Source organism: Neofelis nebulosa, chromosome 12 (assembly GCF_028018385.1).
Source record: "Neofelis nebulosa isolate mNeoNeb1 chromosome 12, mNeoNeb1.pri, whole genome shotgun sequence".
NCBI classification, from domain to species: Eukaryota; Metazoa; Chordata; class Mammalia; order Carnivora; family Felidae; genus Neofelis; species Neofelis nebulosa.
This window is the reverse complement of record NC_080793.1, coordinates 30,606,572-30,631,405: the sequence shown is the minus strand read 5'-3', so window position 1 is coordinate 30,631,405 and position 24,834 is coordinate 30,606,572. Positions and strand designations below refer to the sequence as shown.

The window sequence follows — 24,834 nt, the reverse complement described above, 5'->3', positions numbered from 1 at the left end:
GTTATAAACTCTATGAGCTTACATTTATTTGTTTTATTGTAACACAAAGCCCAAAACATAAAAAGAACTCAATAAATACTTGTTAAATGACAAATTAGAGATTGGTATATTGTCTGAGAATGTGTCTTTCTAGGAGACTACATAGTAAGTTAAAAGATGACAGTACTTGTAGAAAAAGAAAAGCTGAATTTTATTTATTCCATGGTTGGTTTCTCCAAGAACATTCCAAAAAGGATTGCAATTAGCAGTCAAACTAGTGAAGTGTTTGTAGGTGTGTTGCAAACATGTGTTCATTTAACAAAGAAAAAAATACGAAGATCTTTGGAAGAATTTTCATGTACTTTTTTTTCCCGGATATATAGCCAGAGGATAAACAAGGGAGCAAGTGAAGCTAGAAAAACTATTAGTAGAATAGCATTTAAAATAATAAGAATAAAAATAAAATCATATGCTGTGACCCAGAACAGTGTTGTAATTAAATTTACTGGGGCAGAAAATTTACTTTGTGAATTAATATCACCTTTGGCAATTTAATGTCTTTTGGTATAAATACAAATCCATATTATCTTTCCATCTATTTTATATAACAATATTTACTCCAGTGCCTTCTTAAAAATAGAAACCACTACTTTAATGCTTAAGGACATGTCTAAAACCAATATCTCACAATTACTTTAGCTTTATTTTCTCTCTAAAAGTTTATCCAAAAAAAGCCAAACTAAAAGTTATTTGGTATAAGCATGGAAAGGATAAAACATCATCAGCCCATAATAACTACCATTTGCTTTATATGGAAAACTACTGAAATACATGTTAAGAAAAACATTTTATTCTCCCTGTTCCATGAAGGAGATTGTAACTCACTTGGCTTCTCTGTACACCCTCATTATTCCTACTGAAAGGAGGAGGAGTAAAATATCTAATGGGATTTTACAGTTTTGCCTTTCCTTTTACTCTGTGATACTAGGGTCTCTCTGCTCTTGCCCTTGCATCAAGTTCAATGAGCAAGGTCTGCTCCTGTGAGCCAGGTCTGTGGTTTTCTAACAGGACCTGTTATGGTCAGTCTAGTTCTAGTTAGCAGTTTTGTTCCCCCCATCTATGTCCTCCGGGTACCATTAGGTTGTGGTTGTTACTTTAGAGTTGGTAATAGAACTGACTTTTTATTTTATTTTATTTTATTATTTTTTTTTATTTGAGAGAGAGTGCAAGTGGGGGAGAGGGGCAGAGGGAGAGATAGAGAATCTCAAGCAGGCTCCACGATCAGTGAGCAGCCCATGCAGGGCTCAATTCCACAGCACTGGGATCATGACCTGAGCTGAAATCAAGAGTCAGACAGATGCTCAACCAACTGAGCCACCCAGGCACTCTGGAACTGATGTTTTAAAAGGTGAAGTATAGTTGACACACATTGTTAATTTCAGATACACAACATAGTGATTCCACAGGTCTATATGTTATGCTATAGACAGCTAACATTTTTGCCTCTAATTGTCTGTCTTCTCTTTTTTAACTAGTTCAGAAGTAAAGTAGCAGTGATAGGGGTGTTGTTTATAGAGTTCCCTGAAACTCTAGCATCAAAATGTATAAAATATTTATGTCAAGAAATATTGCTCAGACTAAAAAAAAGTTGGGTGCCAAAATTATTCTAGGACATCAATGGCTAAGAAATGTTAATCTTCTATCCTTTGTCTTGAATAAAATAAATATCAGTTACCCTTCCATTTTTTTTCATTAGTAAAATAAATGGGTATTCTAACTCTTTACCAGATGCATCCATTCCAGATATTATGGAACTAATGCTAAAATATTAAAAATATCTCCCTGAAAATAAATGGCTTAGCACATACTGTCTATGTTTCCATGGTGATATAATCATTTTATTATGTTGAATCAGCTCAACAACAGCCAGTATTTTCTTCATTGCAAAGAAGCATATGCTGTAGATCTATGTATGAATAATCAATTTGTTGGTATTATCTCACAGAGAACAAAATTGTATAGTAGCAATATGTAAGTTTTTCCTCATTTTAATGTCTTCACATGAGATAGTTTTAACACTAATAATTATAATCACTAAAAACATTATCCTTTCTTCATACAGTCTTAAAAAGCAAAATAGTACATTAATTTGCTTAATTTTAGAATGCTGATTGTATTTACATTCTTTACAAAGTGCTTAATAGATTCTTATAGCACTATAGATTTATTTTCGATCTTATTTATTCATTCATTCAGGAATGTTGACTGGTATCTACTCTGTTAGAGGCAATGTACAATCGTAAACAGTACTCACAGTAGCTACTCTCATGGAGCTCACTTTCTATATTTTACAAAATAGGGATCATAATATTTATACTTTTTCTAAAATTCTTTTTAAGATGATAGAATGTTTTAAGTTATTTATATTATAAATATTATTTGAAAATACCATTGTAATATATTTGTATAATGTTACATTTGTGGATAAATCACAATATGCTAAATCAATTTCTTATTTTTAGACAGTATGGCTGTTTCCAATTTTTTTAAATGACAATAATGTTGCAATGACAAACCATATGCAGTCACTTTAAGTACATCTGTATTTTTCGGGGGTGGATAAATTTTAGGGTCCAAATTTTTAATCTTTTAAAAGCCATTTTATAAATAATGCCAAGCATACCTGATTGTCTGAATCAATTATCCTCTATATTTCTTGGTTAACTTAGTGCAAAAAAAACACACATTATACTGTATGCTATTTAAAATATATGCAATTTTAATAATAAAATTATATAGCATAATCAAATAAATCCTGTAACCTAGTCATCTTAAACTGTGTCTAGATTTTCAGAATATTTTTTTTTTCAAGATATTCCCCCAACTGAAAAAGAAATTTAGATAATCCAACTTTAGGTGAACACTAATACATGTAATTAGTTTCTAGTCTACCTCCACAGCCCAAGGGTTCCTGAAGGTATGAGGTTATTAGAGCACAGCAATCAATGTTCATAACAATTGTCCTGTCAAATGGTGAGATTGCTTTATTTGCTGTTAAATTATGGATTATTTCAAAGCTTTACTTATACTATCAAGCTATTAAGTATCTACTGGCTGCTTAAAAAGATTATTCTCATTTCAGAAAGTTTTCTGTCATCCCCATTGTCACTTACTGATCTGGAAAGCATGTGAGCTGTATATGACTTTTTACAGCTAGCTCTGATGAGTCAGTCTTCAAAGTCTTAAAACACACACACACACACACACACACACACACACACACACACACCAGGTGGGAAAGAGTAAAACAGTAAGAAAGTAGCTCTAACCTCTGAAATATTATGAAAAGTTAATGAAAGACTATAATTTTCATCTTTTTATTCAAAGTAGAATAAAACAATATCGTTTTCCCATCTGAATTACATTGCTAGCTCAGGTCAGATCAATGGCAAATTTAAATGGAACATTTTATAACTGTTTCTCTATCTGAATAGTTTCCAATAGTTTAGAACTTCAAGTGTTAAACTATTCATAAATAATAAAGATGACAGAAAAAAGTCTTCATTCTTAAGGTGACCCACATTCATTAAAAAATGTTCACTGTCACGAGTTCCTTGCTGGGCAGCCCCCACGGTAGCCGCCGCTGAACCCGCTGCCACCACCCCTGAGTAGATGATGGCTATGCCTCCCACGTATGCTGATCCTGGCAAATCATCCAGGGATGTCTTCCCCAAGGGTTATGGGTTTGGCTTAATAAAACGTGACTCGAAAACAAAATCTGAGAATGGACTAGAATTTACAAGATCAGGTTCAGCCAACACTGAGACCACCAAAGTGATGGCAGTCTGGAAACCAAGTACAGATGGGCTGAATATGCTCAGGTGTTTAGGGAGAAAAGGCACACTGACAACATGCTAGACGCAGTACTGTGGAAGATCAGCTTACACGTGGATTGAAGCTGACTTTTGATCCATCCTTCTCACCAAACACAGGAGGGAAAATGCTACATCAAGACAGGGTACAAGCGGGAACACATCCACCTGGGCCATGACATGGATTTCAACTTCCCCAGCCCTCCAGTCCGGGGCGCTCTGGCGCTGGGTTATGAAGGCTGGCTGGCTGGCCACCAGATGAGTTTTGAGACTGCAAAGTCACCAGTGACCTAGAGGAGTTTTGCGGATTGTTCCAAGACTGACGAATTCCAGCTCCATACTAACGTAAACAACGGGACAGAGTTTGGTGGCTCCATTTATCAGATGGTGAACAAGAAGTTTAGAGACTGCTGTTAATCTGGCCTGGACAGCAGGAAGTAGTTAACACTCGCTTTGGAACAGCAGCCAAGGATCAGGTGGACCCTGACACCTGCTTCACAGCTAAAATGAACACTCCAGCTCCAGCCTGATAGGTTTCAGGTACACTCAGACCCTAAAGCCAGGTATCTAACCAATGCTATCAGAGCTGCTGGATGGCGAGAATGTCAATGCAGGTGGCCACAAGCTTGGTCTAGGACTGGAATTTCAGGCCTAAATGAATACTGTACAATCATTTATTTTTAAACTATTTTGATCATAGCTAGCTTGAGAATTTAGTGTACCTTTTTGTGTTGTGTGTCTGGGATGCAAGTAATGCTAAATATCATGTTAGACCTCCTGGTTAAAGATGATTCAGGTTTAAGGTGTTAGCCTTTCAGAGGTACAGAAGAAACCCAATGCCAAAAAAAAAAAATCCTTTCAGCTGTAGACTTGGGCGGAACTTAGTGGCTCCTCTAGAGATGTCAGGCTTCTTTTTTATCTAGTAATGGCTGCAAGTGGAAGCTGATAATTTGTAGGCCCTTTGTGAATTGGTATTGAGTAAATGAATGAAATTATGACTTCCTGAGAATTGAACTTTGGTTTCCTACCCAAATGAAGGAGAGACTCATTGTGGTGCATACAAACTCATCTTAAAGAGACTTTTTTTAGACAGATTTTCATGAACTGTTTTCATCTCACGTCATCACCTCATTTACACCAAAAGTAGTCTGCAAGGCAGGATAGCTATTTCTTTCGTGCCATTTTGGGGTGGAGAAGGTGGATGTGATGAAGCCAGTAATTCATGACTTAATTCCCTCTCACATTGTGTTTTTGTGCCCTTGCACCATATTATGAAAGAGCTTCTGAGAGTCCCAGATGTAAGATGGCAAGAGTCTCTGTGAATGTAATCACATGGTGACAACACTTGAAATCTAAATTGGACTTCTATTATATTCTTGCCACTCAGTTTATTTTTTCGTAGTTTAATGGGTACATTTTAGAGTCTTCCATTTTGTGTGGAATTAGATCCTCCCCTTAAAAATGCTGTAATTAACATCACGTAAAGTAAAACTTGTATAAAATATTAAAACCTAAAAAAAAAAGTTCACTCTTTTTAGTAAATGAAAATTTGAAGGGTTCACTAATGGTTTTACCTAGCAAGATAATTTTCTTAACCTGAATTTATAAATTTAGGTGATATAGCAAAGAATTAGCTGAGTTCCGTGAATGATCCCAATCTTTGTGTGTATGTGTATATAACATTTTATCTCAAATATTAATTATACTCTTCAAATATATGAAATATTTTTCATCAAATAATTATACTAATAAATTATTTAACTTTTATTTATTGTTCTTGTAGATTAATCTCACTCTTAATTAGATAGTAATTATCTCTCTAGTTTTAATATTATTGGATACTTGCAAAATGTATTGGTCATTACACATTTCATCCTTTAAGGATAAGCTGCTATGTGGGTAATTAGATGGGTAATTGATTTAATGGATTTCTTACACTAACAAGGTTAAAGAGCTTCTTGTGCCCTTTAATTTCTTTATCTTTAAAGATCACACACACATTACTAGAAGTAGTACCCAGGTGTGAAGAATTCACTATTCTTAAATAGTAATGACAGCTAAATCTTGAATGCTTATTATGTACCAGGTACTATTTTATTTACTTTATAAGTATCACTCATACCTCTCCTTTGAGTAAGGTGAAATGTGCTCTCCATGTTATGTGTGAGGAAACTGAACATTGAAAAAATTACATAACTTGTCTAAGTTCTTACATCTTGTAAGTGGCAAAGCCAAGATTCATGTCCAAAGCAATTAGACTTACAAACCCATTATATTAAACATCATGTTATATAGTATATTATTTTATAAAATATGTATTACACCACAAGAAGGAGAAATAACAGAAGCTCAGAAAAAGAGATAATTTGGGGCTTAAATTAAAATTCTGACAAAACAGGAACTTTATATAATAGGCACTACATATCATCCAGGTGTAGGACAATTTTAAATTCATTATCTCATGTAAGCTTCAAATATAATCCTATAATATTTTTTTCTTCAAAATTAACAAAACTGATAACTGGAATTTGAACCCAGGCTCTCTCCAGAATAAGATCATCTTTCTGCTACAATGTCTCTCTTTATTAAACATAGTAAAGAAAGTGGCTGAGACTGATTTTTTTCTGTGTGATGTCCTTCAAAAATATCTTCTGATTATGAAATTAAAATCAAAAAGCATTATTAAGTACTGGGTGAATTATATGCTGTTTTGTGATATCAGCAACAGTTTTCAATTTACTGTATGGTGGTAGCTATTCTCCAGTTTTGTCATGGATGTTGGAATGGTATTCATAAGACAATCAACACTTCTCTAAATAAAGATGATTTCTAACTAGTGTATCTTTATACTGACTTAACCATTCCTTAACTAACTTATAAAAGTTAAGCTGGAGTTGTATACTCTGTTATTAGTAGAGCACCCCAATATATCAAATTACTATAAAATGGGGGAAAAATGGTAGGAACACAAATTTTGTTATTGGGCAGATGGCAAAATTCTGATTTAAAATAATTTCAGGCAATTAACAAGTAGCATTTTCAGTAGTACAATGTTAACTATTTTCAAATAAATTACTTTGTATTTAATATGTAATAATATTAATCATCTCAAATAAATTTTTGAAGTGAACACTGTGCATGTCAATCTAATTTTTAATGGCAAGAATTTAGGCAATTTACACCTATCTTGATGAGGAAGTAATTGTAATACATTCTGCCATTATATGTAATAATACGACAAGCTAATCAATAGATATGGCAAATTCATTACTATATTTTCCAGTATTCGGCTAAAAAATATTCTGTAGGGTATTCTTTCTTAGAGTATGCACGAAATCCTATGAAAGTATTCATTTTAATCAGGCAATTGTTACTGAGAATGAAGAAAAAAGTAATGAAATAAGAACTACAATCCAAAAAGATTCACTGCTATGTTCATAAACACATCACACAGGAAGTACAAAAACATTATGAATGACTTCTCTGAAGCCTAGAGTCAATTAAGGAAACAGTCTGAGAAGAGATAATTGTGTTCAATATCAAAAACAGTAAACGGCAGATACAGGGATGAAACTCAGGCTAGGTGAATCTCAGTCCTATTCTCCTTTTATAACTTCTTGTTGGCATAGTCTCTCACCAAAAGACTTCAACAGAAGTTTGTTAATTATTTTGAAATCCATATGAAGCAACACTCTCTTAGAGTCATATCAGATGGATATTATGTTGGTTCTAAGCATCATGTGAAGTAGCCAGATTCGTTACTAATCATTCTTTTATCAACATATCATTTCTCACTTGTTAAATGCAGTGGAATGTGATGTGAATAGACATAGCTGGGACCTGATTGTATTGTGATTTTGTTGGACATAGTGCAGATCTCCTAATGCACCATTGGTTCCTTTTATCTTCTTGTCCCAGAATTTCTTTGCTTCCATCTACGTACTTTCCTCATTTCCAGACCAACATGCCCTTATGGACTTCTAATGCCTCTTACAGACTGAATGCTCAACTTCCCATATAATTTTATTGTTAAATCTGAGTTAAGTTTCTTCATTATACACTTCTGCTTTTGCAAAATAGCCAACCAAAGTTTCAAATAAAAATATTCACAATAGGTCAGTGTTCATAATGATTATAAACTGCTATAAATTTAATTATTTAGGTGTCCATATTTTCCTACACGTTTACTCCAATAATACATACAATGAATACCAAGCATTTTTTCTAACATGTATGATATAAAAAATACAATGAAATCCCAGACTTGATATAATTATTATCTAAGGCTTATGGTATACATATATTTTTTTTTTCTTAAGAATTTGTCGAAGAAATACTCACATTACCTACAATCTGTTGCACTTTTATTTCATGTTGGTAATGGTCAAACTTTCCCCACTGTACAAACGAGGCCAAGGGTAGTTATAAACTTAGCAAAGGAAATGGAAGAGGTCAGATTCAAGCCAGGCATGTATGACTTTTGAGCCAGAGCTCACCAATGCCTGTATTACATGCAGTAGCTCAATAGATTCCATTACCCACATACAGTCTGAACTTTGGCCAGTGACTGTAAGTCTAAAAGACTGTATTTAGTTTCTCTTTTAAAGACTTTTTTTAAATGTTTATTTATTTTTGAGAAAGAGAGAGAGAGAGAGCGCGCGCACGAGCAGGAGAGGGGCAGAGAGAGAGGGAGGACACAGAATCCAAAGCAGGCTCCAGGCTCTGAGCTGTCAGCACAGAGCCCCACGCAGGGTTTGAATTGACAACCGTAAGATTATGACCTGAGCTGAAGTCAGATGCTTAACTGACTGAGCCACCCAGGCACCTCTTAGATTCTCTTTTAACTTGACTCCTGGAAGCGTTTTCTTCAAGCCAGAAAGATCTCACTTCCTCCCTCTCTCTCTCCCTCTCTCTCTCTCTCATTTCTAATAACTCATTTACAAAGAAGAAATAAAAGTTTCGCTAATTTGATCATTTTACCACACTTACAATGAAAGTAGGATGGAAGAAATGAGTCAGAGACCTATAAAAAACTAGAGTGAAATAATCTCTAAACTATTTTAAGTAATCTAGTTAAATTTCAACTATGAGGTGTAAAGTTTCCTAGGCACTAAGCAATAGCTTTCATCACAAATTACTACTGATGAATACTTCTTTAATTTTGAAGGGAGCGTAAAATGATTTTTGAAAGGGATATAACTGAGGAGAGGACAAAGAAGAGAGAATACTAAGAAGATGAAAATTGCAGAGCAAGTAATTGGAAGTTAATTTGAAAACTCCACTTTTGATGCTTGATATGATTATGTGCATTGTATGGAGCATGAATATTATGCATCAATCAACCAACCATGGCTAGCCTACCACTTCCAGAGAGTTGAAGAAATAGGGAAAACAATAAAATAAATTGAGAAAGTTGTGTGTGTCTGTATTGTCCTTACCTTTGGTACATCAAATGCTGAAGAATAGTTCAGTCATAAAATATGAAAGTGTAGCAGTTGTGATTTTATTTATTTATTTATTTATTTATTTATTTATTTATTTATTTTTTAATATATGAAATTTACTGTCAAATTGGTTTCCATACAACACCCAGTGCTCATCCCAAAAGGTGCCCTCCTCAATACCCATCACCCACCCTGCCCTCCCTCCCACCCCCCATCAACCCTCAGTTTGTTCTCAGTTTTTAACAGTCTCTTATGCTTTGGCTCTCTCCCACTCTAACCTCTTTTTTTTTTTTTTTTTCCCTTCCCCTCCCCCATGGGTTTCTGTTACGTTTCTCAGGATCCACATAAGAGTGAAACCATATGGTATCTGTCTTTCTCTGTATGGCTTATTTCACTTAGCATCACACTCTCCAGTTCCATCCACGTTGCTACAAAAGGCCATATTTCATTTTTTCTCATTGCCACGTAGTATTCCATTGTGTATATAAACCACAATTTCTTTATCCATTCATCAGTTGATGGACATTTAGGCTCTTTCCATAATTTGGCTATTGTTGAGAGTGCTGCTATAAACATTGGGGTACAAGTGCTCCTATGCATCAGTACTCCTGTATCCCTTGGATAAATTCCTAGCAGTGCTATTGCTGGGTCATAGGGTAGGTCTATTTTTAATTTTCTGAGGAACCTCCACACTGCTTTCCAGAGCGGCTGCACCAATTTGCATTCCCACCAACAGTGCAAGAGGGTTCCCGTCTCTCCACATCCTCTCCAGCATCTATAGTCTCCTGATTTCTTCATTTTGGCCACTCTGACTGGCGTGAGGTGGTATCTGAGTGTGGTTTTGATTTGTATTTCCCTGATGAGGAGCGACGTTGAACATCTTTTCATGTGCCTGTTGGCCATCTGGATGTCTTCTTTAGAGAAGTGTCTATTCATGTTTTCTGCCCATTTCTTCACTGGGTTATTTGTTTTTCGGGTGTGGAGTTTGATGAGCTCTTTATAGATTTTGGATACTAGCCCTTTGTCCGATGTGTCATTTGCAAATATCTTTTCCCATTCCGTTGGTTGCCTTTTAGTTTTGTTGGTTGTTTCCTTTGCTGCGCAGAAGCTTTTTATCTTCATAAGGTCCCAGTAATTCACTTTTGCTTTTAATTCCCTTGCCTTTGGGGATGTGCCGAGTAAGAGATTGCTACGGCTGAGGTCAGAGAGGTCTTTTCCTGCTTTCTCCTCTAAGGTTTTGATGGTTTCCTGTCTCACATTCAGGTCCTTTATCCATTTTGAGTTTATTTTTGTGAATGGTGTGAGAAAGTGGTCTAGTTTCAACCTTCTGCATGTTGCTGTCCAGTTCTCCCAGCACCATTTGTTAAAGAGACTGTCTTTTTTCCATTGGATGTTCTTTCCTGCTTTGTCAAAAATGAGTTGGCCATACGTTTGTGGGTCTAGTTCTGGGGTTTCTATTCGATTCCATTGGACTATGTGTCTGTTTTTATGCCAATACCATGCTGTCTTGATGATGACAGCTTTGTAGTAGAGGCTAAAGTCTGGGATTGTGATGCCTCCTGCTTTGGTCTTCTTCTTCAAAATTACTTTGGCTATTCGGGGCCTTTTGTGGTTCCATATGAATTTTAGGATTGCTTGTTCTAGTTTCAAGAAGAATGCTGGTGCAATTTTGATTGGGATTGCATTGAATGTGTAGATAGCTTTGGGTAGTATTGACATTTTGACAATATTTATTCTTCCAATCCATGAGCAGGGAATGTCTTTCCATTTCTTTATATCTTCTTCAATTACCTGCATAAGCTTTCTATAGTTTTCAGCATACAGATCTTTTACATCTTTGGTTAGATTTATTCCTAGATATTTTATGCTTCTTCGTGCAATTGTGAATGGGATCAGTTTCTTTATTTGTCTTTCTGTTGCTTCATTGTTAGTGTATAAGAATGCAACTGATTTCTGTACATTGATTTTGTATCCTGCAACTTTGCTGAATTCATGTATCAGTTCTAGCAGACTTTTGGTGGAGTCTATCGGATTTTCCATGTATAATATTATGTCATCTGCAAAAAGCGAAAGCTTGACTTCATCTTTGCCAATTTGGATGCCTTTGATTTCCTTTTGTTGTCTGATTGCTGATGCTAGAACTTCCAGCACTATATTAAACAACAGCGGTGAGAGTGGGCATCCCTGTCGTGTTCCTGATCTCAGGGAAAAAGCTCTCAGTTTTTCCCCATTGAGGATGATGTTAGCTGTGGGCTTTTCATAAATGGCTTTTATGATCTTTAAGTATGTTCCTTCTATCCCGACTTTCTCAAGGGTTTTTATTAAGAAAGGGTGCTGGATTTTGTCAAAGGCCTTTTCTGCATCGATTGACAGGATCATATGGTTCTTCTCTTTTTTTTTGTTAATGTGATGTATCACGTTGATCGATTTGCGAATGTTGAACCAGCCCTGCATCCCAGGAATGAATCCCACTTGATCATGGTGAATAATTCTTTTTATATGCTGTTGAATTCGATTTGCTAGTATCTTATTGAGAATTTTTGCATCCATATTCATCAGGAATATTGGCCTGTAGTTCTCTTTTTTTACTGGGTCTCTGTCTGGTTTAGGAATCAAAGTAATACTGGCTTCATAGAATGAGTCTGGAAGTTTTCCTTCCCTTTCTATTTCTTGGAATAGCTTGAGAAGGATAGGTATTATCTCTGCTTTAAACGTCTGGTAGAACTCCCCTGGGAAGCCATCTGGTCCTGGACTCTTATTTGTTGGGAGATTTTTGATAACCGATTCAATTTCTTCACTGGTTATGGGTCTGTTCAAGCTTTCTATTTCCTCCTGATTGAGTTTTGGAAGAGTGTGGGTGTTTAGGAATTTGTCCATTTCTTCAAGGTTGTCCAATTTGTTGGCATATAATTTTTCATAGTATTCCCTGATAATTGTTTGTATCTCTGAGGGATTGGTTGTAATAATTCCATTTTCATTCATGATTTTATCTATTTGGGTCATCTCCCTTTTCTTTTTGAGAAGCCTGGCTAGAGGTTTGTCAATTTTGTTTATTTTTTCAAAAAACCAACTCTTGGTTTCGTTGATCTGCTCTACAGTTTTTTTAGATTCTATATTGTTTATTTCTGCTCTGATCTTTATGATTTCTCTTCTTCTGCTGGGTTTAGGCTGCCTTTGCTGTTCTGCTTCTATTTCCTTTAGGTGTGCTGTTAGATTTTGTATTTGGGATTTTTCTTGTTTCTTGAGATAGGCCTGGATTGCAATGTATTTTCCTCTCAGGACTGCCTTCGCTGCGTCCCAAAGAGTTTGGATTGTTGTATTTTCATTTTCGTTTGTTTCCATATATTTTTTAATTTCTTCTCTAATTTCCTGGTTGACCCACTCATTCGTTAGTAGGGTGTTCTTTAACCTCCATGCTTTTGGAGGTTTTCCAGACTTTTTCCTGTGGTTGATTTCAAGCTTCATAGCATTGTGGTCTGAAAGTATGCATGGTATAATTTCAATTCTTGTAAACTTATGAAGGGCTGTTTTGTGACCCAGTATATGATCTATCTTGGAGAATGTTCCATGTGCACTTGAGAAGAAAGTATATTCTGTTGCTTTGGGATGCAGAGTTCTAAATATTTCTGTCAAGTCCATCTGATCCAATGTATCATTCAGGGCCCTTGTTTCTTTATTGACTGTGTGTCTAGATGATCTATCCATTTCTGTAAGTGGGGTGTTAAAGTCCCCTGCAATGACCACATTCTTATCAATAAGGTTGCTTATGTTTATGAGTAACTGTTTTATATATCTGGGGGCTCCGGTATTTGGCGCATAGACATTTATAATTGTTAGCTCTTCCTGATGGATAGACCCTGTAATTATTATATAATGCCCTTCTTCATCTCTTGTTACAGCCTTTAATTTAAAGTCTAGTTTGTCTGATATAAGTATGGCTACTCCAGCTTTCTTTTGGCTTCCAGTAGCATGATAAATAGTTCTCCATCCCCTCACTCTCAATCTAAAGGTGTCCTCAGATCTCAAATGAGTCTCTTGTAGAAAGCAAATAGATGGGTCTTGTTTTTTTATCCATTCTGATACCCTATGTCTTTTGGTTGGCGCATTTAATCCATTTACATTCAGTGTTATTATAGAAAGATACGGGTTTAGAGTCATTGTGATGTCTGTATGTTTTATGCTTGTAGTGATGTCTCTGGTACTTTGCCTCACAGGATCCCCCTTAGGATCTCTTGTAGGGCTGGTTTCGTGGTGACAAATTCCTTCAGTTTTTGTTTGTTTGGGAAGACCTTTATCTCTCCTTCTATTCTAAATGACAGACTTGCTGGATAAAGGATTCTCGGCTGCATATTTTTTCTGTTTAGCACACTGAAGATATCGTGCCAAGCCTTTCTGGCCTGCCAAGTTTCAAAGGAGAGATCAGTCACGAGTCTTATAGGTCTCCCTTTATATGTGAGGGCACGTTTATCCCTTGCTGCTTTCAGAATTTTCTCTTTATCCTTGTATTTTGCCAGTTTCACTATGATATGTCGTGCAGAAGATCGATTCAAGTTACGTCTGAAGGGAGTTCTCTGTGCCTCTTGGATTTCAATGCCTTTTTCCTTCCCCAGTTCAGGGAAGTTCTCAGCTATAATTTCTTCAAGTACCCCTTCAGCACCTTTCCCTCTCTCTTCCTCCTCTGGAATACCAATTATGCGTATATTATTTCTTTTTAGTGTATCACTTAGTTCTCTAATTTTCCCCTCATACTCCTGGATTTTTTTTATCTCTCTTTCTTTCAGCTTCCTCTTTCTCCATAACTTTATCTTCTAGTTCACCTATTCTCTCCTCTGCCTCTTCAATCCGAGCCGTCGTGGTTTCCATTTTGTTTTGCATTTCGTTTAAAGCGTTTTTCAGCTCCTCGTGACTGTTCCTTAGTCCCTTGATCTCTGTAGCAAGAGATTCTCTGCTGTCCTGTATACTGTTTTCAAGCCCAGCGATTAATTTTATGACTATTATTCTAAATTCACTTTCTGTTATATTATTTAAATCCTTTTTGATCAGTTCATTAGCTGTTGTTATTTCCTGGAGATTCTTCTGAGGGGAATTCTTCCGTTTGGTCATTTTGGACAGTCCCTGGAGTGGTGAGGACCCGCAGGGCACTTCCCCCGTGCTGTGGTGTATAACTGGAGTTGGTGGGCGGGGCCGCAGTCCGACCTGATGTCTGCCCCCAGCCCACCGCTGGGGCCACAGTCAGACTGGTGTGTGCCTTCTCTTCCCCTCTCCTAGGGGCGGGATTCACTGTGGGGTGGTGTGGCCCGTCTGGGCTACTTGCACCCTGCCAGGCTTGTGATGCTGGGGATCTGGCGTATTAGCTGGGGTGGGTAGGCAAGGTGCACGGGGGCGGGAGGGGCAGGCTTAGCTCGCTTCTCCTTAGGTGATCCACTTCAGGAGGGGCCCTGTGGCAGCGGGAGGGAGTCAGATCCGCTGCCAGAGGTTTGGCTCCGCAGAAGCACAGAGGTGGGTGTTTGCGCGGAGTGAGCAAGTTCCCTGGCAGGAACTGGTTCTCTTTGGGATTTTGGCTGGGGGATGGGCGGGGGAGATGGCGCTGGCGAGCGCCTTTGTTCCCCGCCAAGCTGAGCTCTGCCGTCCGTCCGGGGGCTCAGCAGCTCTCCCTCCCTTTGTCCTCCAGCCTTCCCGCTTTCTGAGCAGAGCTGTTAACTTATGACCTCCCAGACGCTAAGTCGCGCTTGCTGTCGGAACACAGTCTGTCCGGCCCCTCCGCTTTTGCCAGCCCGACTCGGGGGCTCTGCTTGGCCGGCGAGCCGCCCCTCCGCCCCGGCTCCCTCCCGCCAGTCCGTGGAGCGCACACCGCCTTGCCGCCCTTCCTACCCTCTTCCGTGGGCCTCTTGTCTGCGCTTGGCTCCGGAGACTCCGTTCTGCTACTCGTCTGGCGGTTTTCTGGGTTCTTTATGCAGGTGTAGGTGGAATCTAAGTGTGATCAGCAGGACGCGCGGTGAGCCCAGCGTCCTCCTACGCCGCCATCTTCCGGAACACCAGCAGTTGTGATTTTAATGTAGCATGTTATCGCTGTATTCACAATTGACATTTTATTGATTTAGTTATTTTACATTTTTAAAATATTTATTTATTTTTGAGAGACAGAGACAGAGACAGAGCATGAGCGGAGGAGGGGCAGAGAGAGAGGAGGACATAGAATCCGAAACAGGCTCCAGGCTGTGAGCTGTCAGCACAGAGCCTGCCACTGGGCATGATACCTGTGAACCATGAACCACGAGATCATGACCTGGGCTGAAGTTGGACATTCAACTAACTGAGCCACCCAGGTGCCCCCAGAATTGACATTTTAATAATTGTTTCTCTAATCATCACATCTGCTGAGGAAAATGTTTGGTGGAAGTTGAACTTTCAAGGGCCATTTTAAAATTTGAAGTTCTGTGTGACTACTGATAGACTGTATTTTGTTCTCTCAAAGGAATGATTTGTCAAGTTAATAAAATTTTCAAAGACATCAATTAGGTAAAGACAAACCTAAAACATAATAATTTTCCAAGTCAAAAATAGTCAACTTGTTTTGCCAAATATACATACTTTAGGTATGAAAATAAAATAAATCCTCATCAATATACTACGTATGAGTAGCTAGTGAACTTAATTTAGATTTAGAGTGAGTATGATGTTCAACACTGCACAGTGTAGATCTTGTAATAAGCAACTGAATCCAAAACATATTATCTTCTGCAGAAACAAAAAGGACAAGAAATTGATATATACAACAGTGTTTCAGAACTGTTACCATCTTAAAACTTGCTATATTCTTTTCCTCTCAAGTATAAGTTTCTATTGGTCTGAAGTCTTACATACTTTTGGTTCATCCATTTTGCAGTTTTTATAAATGGTCTCCTTTCTCTTTTGAAAGCCAACATATAGCCTTGGAGGCAAAGCTCAGTCAAATAGATTCTATTATAGTTTATTTATTTATTTATTTATTTATTTATTTATTTTTATGGGTTTTGGGGTTGTTTTTGTTTTTTACTCAAAGACTTAGTGATTTTTTTCTACTTAAATTCTTTATATTTATCACAATACCTAGGTTTCTAGGGCTCATTTATTTATGTAAGTGCAACGTAAGAAATACAATCCCAGCTGTAAGGACCTAGAGATTTTTATATTCAATTACTTCTTACAAAAGGCTTTCCAGGGCTAATTTTTTTTTTGGGGGGGGGCTATATTTACTTTTAGAGCCTTTATGGTTTTATTTTTGTTTTGATCTCTTTTTTGGAGATTATTTTGTGTATTATGCCAGTGAAACGACTTTTTCTTCCAAATGTTTACCAGTTATCCTTTCATAATGGCCTGAATTAGACCTTATGTTTTCTTCTTCAGTGATTTAATATTCCATTTCTTTCATGTACAAAATTATCTTTTGAGGGGTGTATTTTTTTAGCTTAGTACACAATGTTAATTTATTCATAATTCTTAATTTTCAAATATATTTTGTCTACCATAATGTATTTCCTCTAGCAGATAAATTTGAGCATTTATATTCCCATATATATATATATATATATATAGAGAGAGAGAGAGAGAGAGCGAGAGCGAGTGACAGAGAAAGAGAGAGAGTGCAAGCAGGGGAGAGGGGCAGAGGGATAGTGAGAGAGAGAGAGAGAGAGAGAGAGAGAGAGAGAATCTTAAGCAGGCTCTACGCTCAGCACGGAGCCTGACATGGGGCTCGATCTCATGACCTGGGGATCAAGACCTGAGACAAAGTCAAGAGTTGGATGCTCAACCGAGACAATCAGGCACTCCGCAATTTCTATTTTATTTTTTGGTTATCATTTGCATAGCAAATCTTTGAGCCATCCTTATTTTTTCTCAACCTGTTGTTTAATTTGTGTATTATTCTTTTTATTTTTCTTTTTTGAATATCCACAAAGAGAGAAATGGGTGTCTCTTTTTCAAAAATGGAAATTCTGTTATATCAATGAAATAAAAATCTTTCAACTAGCAATTACCAAGATTTATTTTTATTATAGGCATTTAGGTAAATACACACACATACATACAAACACATGTTTGCAGACAGCCATTAATGCTATAAACTTATCAAGTGTATATCTTTCATTCTAGGATAATACGTTTAAAAAAGGCAATTATCATGCTAATGCAAATAACACAAAAAATGCCTCTTGATTTCTTTTAAAAAGAAAGAATATGCCTATAGTGTATGAGTAACAGAAAATATAGAACTGAAATTTATTGTTGCAATTAAATAAAATTTAAGAAAAAAATAATCTGAGATACATTAAATTGTATAGATAATAGCATTTTACGTATAATGATATTTTATAAGTGGAAAGTGTATCTCATGAAGGCTATATCTGTTTTCCTTTTATATGTACAAGTCAATTTTTTTCTATGTACACATGGGTTCCTACCTGTCTATAAATCAGTTTGTATACAGGTAGATTTCCCTGATATTATATGCAATTAACCCCCTGTCTCTCTCTCCATCCCTTTCTCAAACAGAATTTTAAATAGTTCATGAGCAAAAAAAAAATTACAAAACCCCTAATTTTACAAAGTACCGGTAAGAGGAGGGACATTGAAAATGTAGAATCTTTCTGGTTACAGGTAGCAAAATTGTGGGACTCATAACACAAACCTTCCATGAATGATGATCTTTGATCCCATGGAACCTTTAGAAAGGAGTATTTAGGTATCAGATTCAGAGTGTATCAGAATCAGGATCCTTTCTGCTGGAATTTACAAGGTGCGAACTGGATCTTCAGAATGAGGCATTCAAGACTTGAGGGTAAAGTAACGAAAGCTGCAGAATCATCCCTTAGTTAATAGAGCATATATATCGAAAAAACCACATACACATGATCTTAATCAGAGTCTGATTAAGTGGTCTAGAGTGAGTATGGGCATAAGTACTATGTAAAGCTCCCCAGGGACTTTAGCTTCCAGAAAGGTGGAGTAAAAAACCTTTTCCTATTTCTCTTGCTAATTAAATCTAAAAACCTTGAACATATTATTTAAAATATACATAAGGAGGCTAATCATACATAGAGAGTAGAAGGCAGACCAACTAGGGACATTAAGGATCTGAGAAACAACACACGGGGAGCTTCCTGTTTTGCTGTTGTCTGTTTTTTGTTTGTGTGTTTCCTTTGCCTCATATATCCTAGATTTAGTATGGGAGAAATCAGAAATTCAGAAACACCAAAAGGTGCAAAACAATCTCCAATAAATGCCTATTTTCTTTAGGCAAGGACCAGGAAAAAAGCAGTTTAGAAAGACAAATTTTAGACAATAACTGGTCTACTCCAGCTGAACACTACAGAAAAACTGGCTCCACTCCTGCCTCTGCCAGCAAAGGCCAAGTGGAAACCAAGACTTCCCCCCTTTGATATATTCTCCATCAAAAACCAAAACAAAACAAAAAGACTACCTCCCTCACCAGGTTGTAATTTGGTGCCCCAACCACCTTGCCAGGTTAGTGTCAGAAAAGTCTCCTTCTAAAGTACCTTACAATATGTATCTCAGAACTATTTCCCAGGGAGTTGAAAGAGAGAAATATTTATCCCTTTAATTATGTCCCATTAGAATCAGGGGTAGCCCACTGTGCATTGGTTTTCCTTACTTCCAGACTGCACATACACGAATTCCAAGTAGGTTCGCAAAGAGAGATACTACAGATTGTGATGTATCAAGGTATTTGAAGCTCTACATGAAGCTGATTGACAATGTATGGACTCATGGAGTCTAAAGAATCCAAAGTGGGATAAAAATGATATCTAATGCATCGTAACATACAACTAATTACAGTTAAAAACATTCAATCATGCTGGGGCTCCTGGGTGGTTCAGTCCATTAGGTTGTAGCCACCGACAGTGGCTCTGGTATCTCACCGTTTGTGAGGTCGAGCCCTGCGTATGGCTCTGTGCTGATAGATCAGAGCCTGGAGCCTGCTTCAGATTCTGTGTCTCCCTCTGTCTCTGACCCTCCCCTGCTCATACTCTGTGTGTACCTCTCTCTCTCAAAAATAAATAAACATTCAAAAAAAACACATTAAGTCATGGGTTAAAATAGAGAGTTCTCCATGCTGTCCCAATAATAACAATTTCTCATGATAACAGTGTGAGGTAGGTAGAAAGAGAATGAATTTTCAGTAAGACTCGATTCTTGTAGTTCCTAGATAAGTTATGGTGAGTGAGTTACATGACCTCTCATAATGTCACCTCATTTCTAAAATTAAGATTAACAGGAATTCATGAGATAATATACGCTAACTGCTCAACACCACATTACATAATCAACAAATGTAAATTCCTTTCACTCTACCTCTATTAATTTAGCAGCTAATAATAATCATATATCATATTCCTACAGTGCTTTCTAGTTTGCTAAAACTTAAATATATCATTCCACTTAATAACCATAATAATCCTATTATGTTTCCAGAATAGACATCATGTTTTATGAATGAAGACACAATTTAGCTAATGAGTAAACATTTGTAACTCAAATTCACATTTTTTCTCTTCAAATACAGTGCTCTTTCCACTACATGATGCCACTAAGAATATATTTTAGCTAACTTCAAATTATGTTTATACTAAATTAAATTTTATAAAGTCTCTCTGGGACTTTAAGATTACACATTGGTACAAGTGACTGAACTTAGAGTGTTAAAGAGTTAGAAATGATACCAAGGACTATGGACTTTTTAAATTTTTTTTTAATCTCTAGGAAGGATTGTGCTTAAATCATGTGCAAATATAATAACCAATAGCTATAAGGCTTATATTTTCCAAGGGAACAAATTGCTCTATTCCTCATTGGCAATTTCTGTTAGAGTTCTGAAAGATCCACCAGCCATATAGTGTCCAGCTATTTATGAATATCACACAAGCAATTCTGTATAAGTTCAATGATGCAACCCAACTGATATTCTGTCTCCATATTTCACAAAGGTAATAACATATTACACAAGATTTGGTAATTACTCTTCAAAACATCACATCACTTTCAAAGATGAGAGATGGAGAAAGATCACCTCTTCACTTAATTTATAACCTATAAAAGGGTGATTGTGCTTTTCTTTGTTCCCTTTCCTTTTTGATCTGGGTAGAAATGGACTGCATTTTGAGACCTTCATCAAAAAATATTCTCTTCAATCTCCTCCTCACCAGTTACAAAATTGCATTTATTTCTATCCTTATCAAAAAGTAATATTTTGTGATGTTGCAAAAGCAGCCCTGATTGAGATATGGAAGGTCCCCTTCTCCTCCCCTTTGGAGATTTTGCTGTGAAATTATCTCCCCAGTTTTCTATTAATTTACCCATGCAGTAACATCATTCATTTTGACTACTCTAAAGAGTACATGAATATGAGAACATTTTTATTTTGTATTTTGTTCCTTTTACTTCTCTAAAACTCATGATACTATTGTTTTTATTTTAGAATATAGTATTACCTGTATTGTAAATGCATGAAAATTTCTTCAAACAGCTTATATTCTCGAAGCAGCAATCAATTTCTGAAGATGGCTTAAATTATAGCATATGGCAATGTCAAAAATTAAAAACTAGGTAAGCAGCATGCGTCCTCCTACACATGATTTGTTTAAAAACAGAGTGCAACTAACCATATTCAACTGTCACAATAATCTAAGAGCCGGGATATCTATATTTAAACTAATTATTCCTTGGTTAATATCAAGAAACATTGAATATGTCAAGAATGATGTTTATGCTGTTAAAAATAGTTTATTTACAAACATATAATAAACATTTCATCTAAACCATTTACTTAGAAATCTTATTCCAAGGTAATGCATATGATTCCTAAAAACAATTTTAGAATTTCTTAAACTAGATTTCTATGTGTCTTGAAATTATTGAATTGTTTTGTAAAGTTGCTATTATTCCTATTATACTATCTTGAACCTAATTTTTTTGATGTGAAAAGCATGGTAGATAGTGGCATGTTCTTTGTGTTTAGAAACAAAAGTATTTTCCCTCCCTCTTTTTTTGTTCCTTTCGTATCCCTACTCCTCTAGGTATTATTTTATGAGATAAAATACTTCCCACTTTGATAAAGGTGAAAATCCTAAAGTGTCTATTGTGATTGCCATCCTGCTCTGGATCTCTTTCTTCCGTTATTATCTGTTGTATGGATTTTTCATTTCTCAGAATAGTTCGTGTCAGTCTATTTTGGCTGTTATAACAGAATACCATAAACTGGGTTGCTTACAAACAACTGAAATTTATTTTCACAGTTCTGGAGGCTGGGAAGTCCTAGATCAAGGAATCAGCAGATTTGGTGTCTGATTTAGGCCTACTTCCTGGTCTATACATGACTGTCTTATCCCTTTGTCCTCAGCTGGTAGAGGGGTGAGAGCTCTCTGAGGTGTCTTTTCTTTTATAAAGACACTAATCAACACATGGAACCTCCAACCCCATGGCCTAATCACCTCATAAAGGCCCCATCTCCTAATACAATCATATTGAAGGTTAGGATTTTCACACATAAATTGAGTGGGGGGGGGGGCGTAGAAGGGGGCACTAGCATTCAATCCTTAACAGTTGGATGATCCAGGATTGGTGTATTGTGTTCTTAATGAACTAGAAAAACCACAGGGAAGGATTCTTGAGGATAATGCTTCAATAATGGTTTAAATTAGGGACTATGTGATCTTTAATACATGTATAGGGAATTGAAGACAGAAGGAGGCTGGAAGTTTGGGAGAAAATTGAGGGGTAAACAGTTTGAAGGAAGATTTGAAGAAGCTAGATCACAGCTTCTTTTATTATAAGGAAGAAAGGTGGAAAAACTGGAAGCTGGAGAAGGAGCATGAGATTGTTTTTAATTATAATTTAAAAAAATGGAGGGATTCTGGAGGATAACAAAGTCAGGTTGCTTGGGGGCATTAGATAGAATAACAGTGACCATTCTTTAGAAGGATATAAACCTGAGTCTACTTGAGTGCTGGATAAGGCATGTACACAGTTGTCAATATCACCCAGATAAAGGGTAAAAGAAGTAGACCGGGAAATCAGAAGAAAGTGCAGTCATTAAAGAGGACTTGCAGTAGGGGTGGGACAGTGACCAGGAATTTAGTACAGCAGAGATGAAGCAGATGGATTGTTGTATAATTTAATGACATTGATGTAAAATAGTGAATATTGGTCAAGATAGCACTGGCTTGGAAGGAAATTGAAAAACTCAGAATACTAAAGCCCCGTTCTGTATCTTCAGGAGATTAGATGCTCTGTTACATTGGAAATGACCTATAAGAAAACAGTGGTCTAAGTAAGGGGAGCAGGGATTCAACTAGGTGACAATCAGTAGTGTTGCGTGGAATTCCTAAAGATGTAAAAGTTCTAGAAGGGTCAATGAAAAGTCTACAAAGAGATGACAAATTTTTATAAGATAAAAATAAATAGAGTAGTAATAGGATGTAAAACCTAGGGGAGATGAAGGAAAAAAAAACCCATGTTTTTACAATTATAAAAGATGTCTAGGAAATCAGAGATTGTGGGATTACCTGATTTCGTGTGTCACATATCTGAAGAGTAATGTTTTCAGGTGTGATTCTATCTTGATTATTTAGGCCAGAGGATTTATTTCTGTAGGTCACCGTTTCTTTTTAGGGAAATACAACACTCATCCCACCCATGGAAAAATGTAATCTCTTTCCATGGAAGAGGTGCATTATAGGATAAAAGGCCTTCATCATAAATTCTTTCAAAGGTATTATGAACAAAAAGAATGATAAAAAGGGTAACAAAAATTATAGGTTCAAATTATTGGATATCTATTATGTCTCAAGTGAAAGGTATTCAAAACATTATGTTACTCTTTGAGATAGTATGTGCATGGGAGAAACACTATCTATAATTTGTAGTTGAGGAAACTGAGACCAATGACATTTATGTGACATGTCAAAGGCCACACACCCAATAAACCCATAATTTTCACCTAATGTTCTATAACATCCTTAAAGTTTCACAGCTTGGGCCACACTTTTTACAGGTAACATTTTGGTGTCTGGATTTTAGTGACTTACCTCTCAGGGCTCGTCTCAGTTTAGAATGCACCTCACAATGTCTCCTTGATTGACAACTGAGTGTATCTGACTTGAATCATACAAGATAGGGAAGGCACCATTCGGCAACATAAGCGTGGTTGTATGGTTGGGTGGGCAAATGACTCAGATGCTGTCCTCTGCAAAGCCGGCCTTACTTTCATAATCTTAGTAGTGCTTATTATTCCAAATATTTTCTCAATGGTGGCAATGAATTGGAGCCAATCACACATATTGTGTTCATAGCCCTTCTTGAGGAAATGAACACTCACAGGCACATGTGATTGTGAGAATATTGTGGGGTTAAAAAAATTAGCAAACCCAAAAAGGGGAGAACCAAGATGATTTTAGGGTAATGGACTAATTTACTTGACAACCGTGCCATCAAATTCTATTAAACACTATTTTATGCAAATAAGTTTGTGATCCCAATTATGGATAAATGAGGAAATTCTTTTATGGTTGGAGTCTTATTGAAAGGTACAAACTTTCTTTGCTTTAGTTGTGCTAAGAATAAGTGGGATTATTGTGTCTTTGCCTGTCTCAAAAGGAGAGATGGACATTTCACCTCCTTATTTTCTATGTGAAGATCATCTATGCTTACAAGATTGGCGGTGTTTAATAAATGGAAAAATGATGCCATTTCTGATTTATTCACATTTTACTGTGTGTATATTAGTGTGAAGTTTCCCATCCCTTTAATCAATAGCTTTGTTTTCTGTTTTGGAAACACAAGTCATTTGAGTGAGTTAACAAGTATTTTATATGTTTGATCCTTCTCTTTCCTCAAATGTTGTTTGGTGTTGATCAACAGAATTACTTATTTTATATATATTTGTATAGTGACTCAAAAGGAATTTCATAATAAAAGCAAAGGACCCACAAATCAGATTGTAGAGAAACAAAGAAGGGAATTCTGATAAATAAAATGGCATTGAAAATGCGCATCCATATTCATTACTCCTAGGAGAAACCATTCTATATATGACAGAATGGTAAGTAAAAATTGGCTAGAACAAAATGTCATAAGAGAACCACTTGGTATTATCAGAAGTAGTTATTTTTATTGATGACCTGCCACCTGTCAGCAACATCTTTACATTGATACAATGAGTTGTTGCCCTTAAACCTTGGCCTGTCATAAGTTACAAGATGGGGAGTAAGATATGGCAAAACGGAAGTAACATTACAGCTATGCACATGACGATAGAATGAACAGACTACCAGAAACATGCTAAGTTACCTTAAAAAATTCACATGAAGTGAAATCATCAGCCTGACTTCACAATGGGACAATTTGAGGATAGGTTTAGGTTATTATACTATCAACTATATACGGTAAGGAATATGTTCTCAAATGTCTGAAGCTTCTTAACACTTGTTTTTTTCTTAAACATAAAAGTTGGGGATACCAACTTAGGCGCAGTTTTACTGGAATTT

General features: G+C 36.4%; 1 pseudogene; it reads left to right on the top strand.

Moving 5' to 3' along the window:
- Positions 1 to 3,654: 3,654 nt before the first annotated feature.
- Positions 3,655 to 4,672, top strand: LOC131490842 (voltage-dependent anion-selective channel protein 1-like; annotated as a pseudogene).
- Positions 4,673 to 24,834: the final 20,162 nt, after the last annotated feature.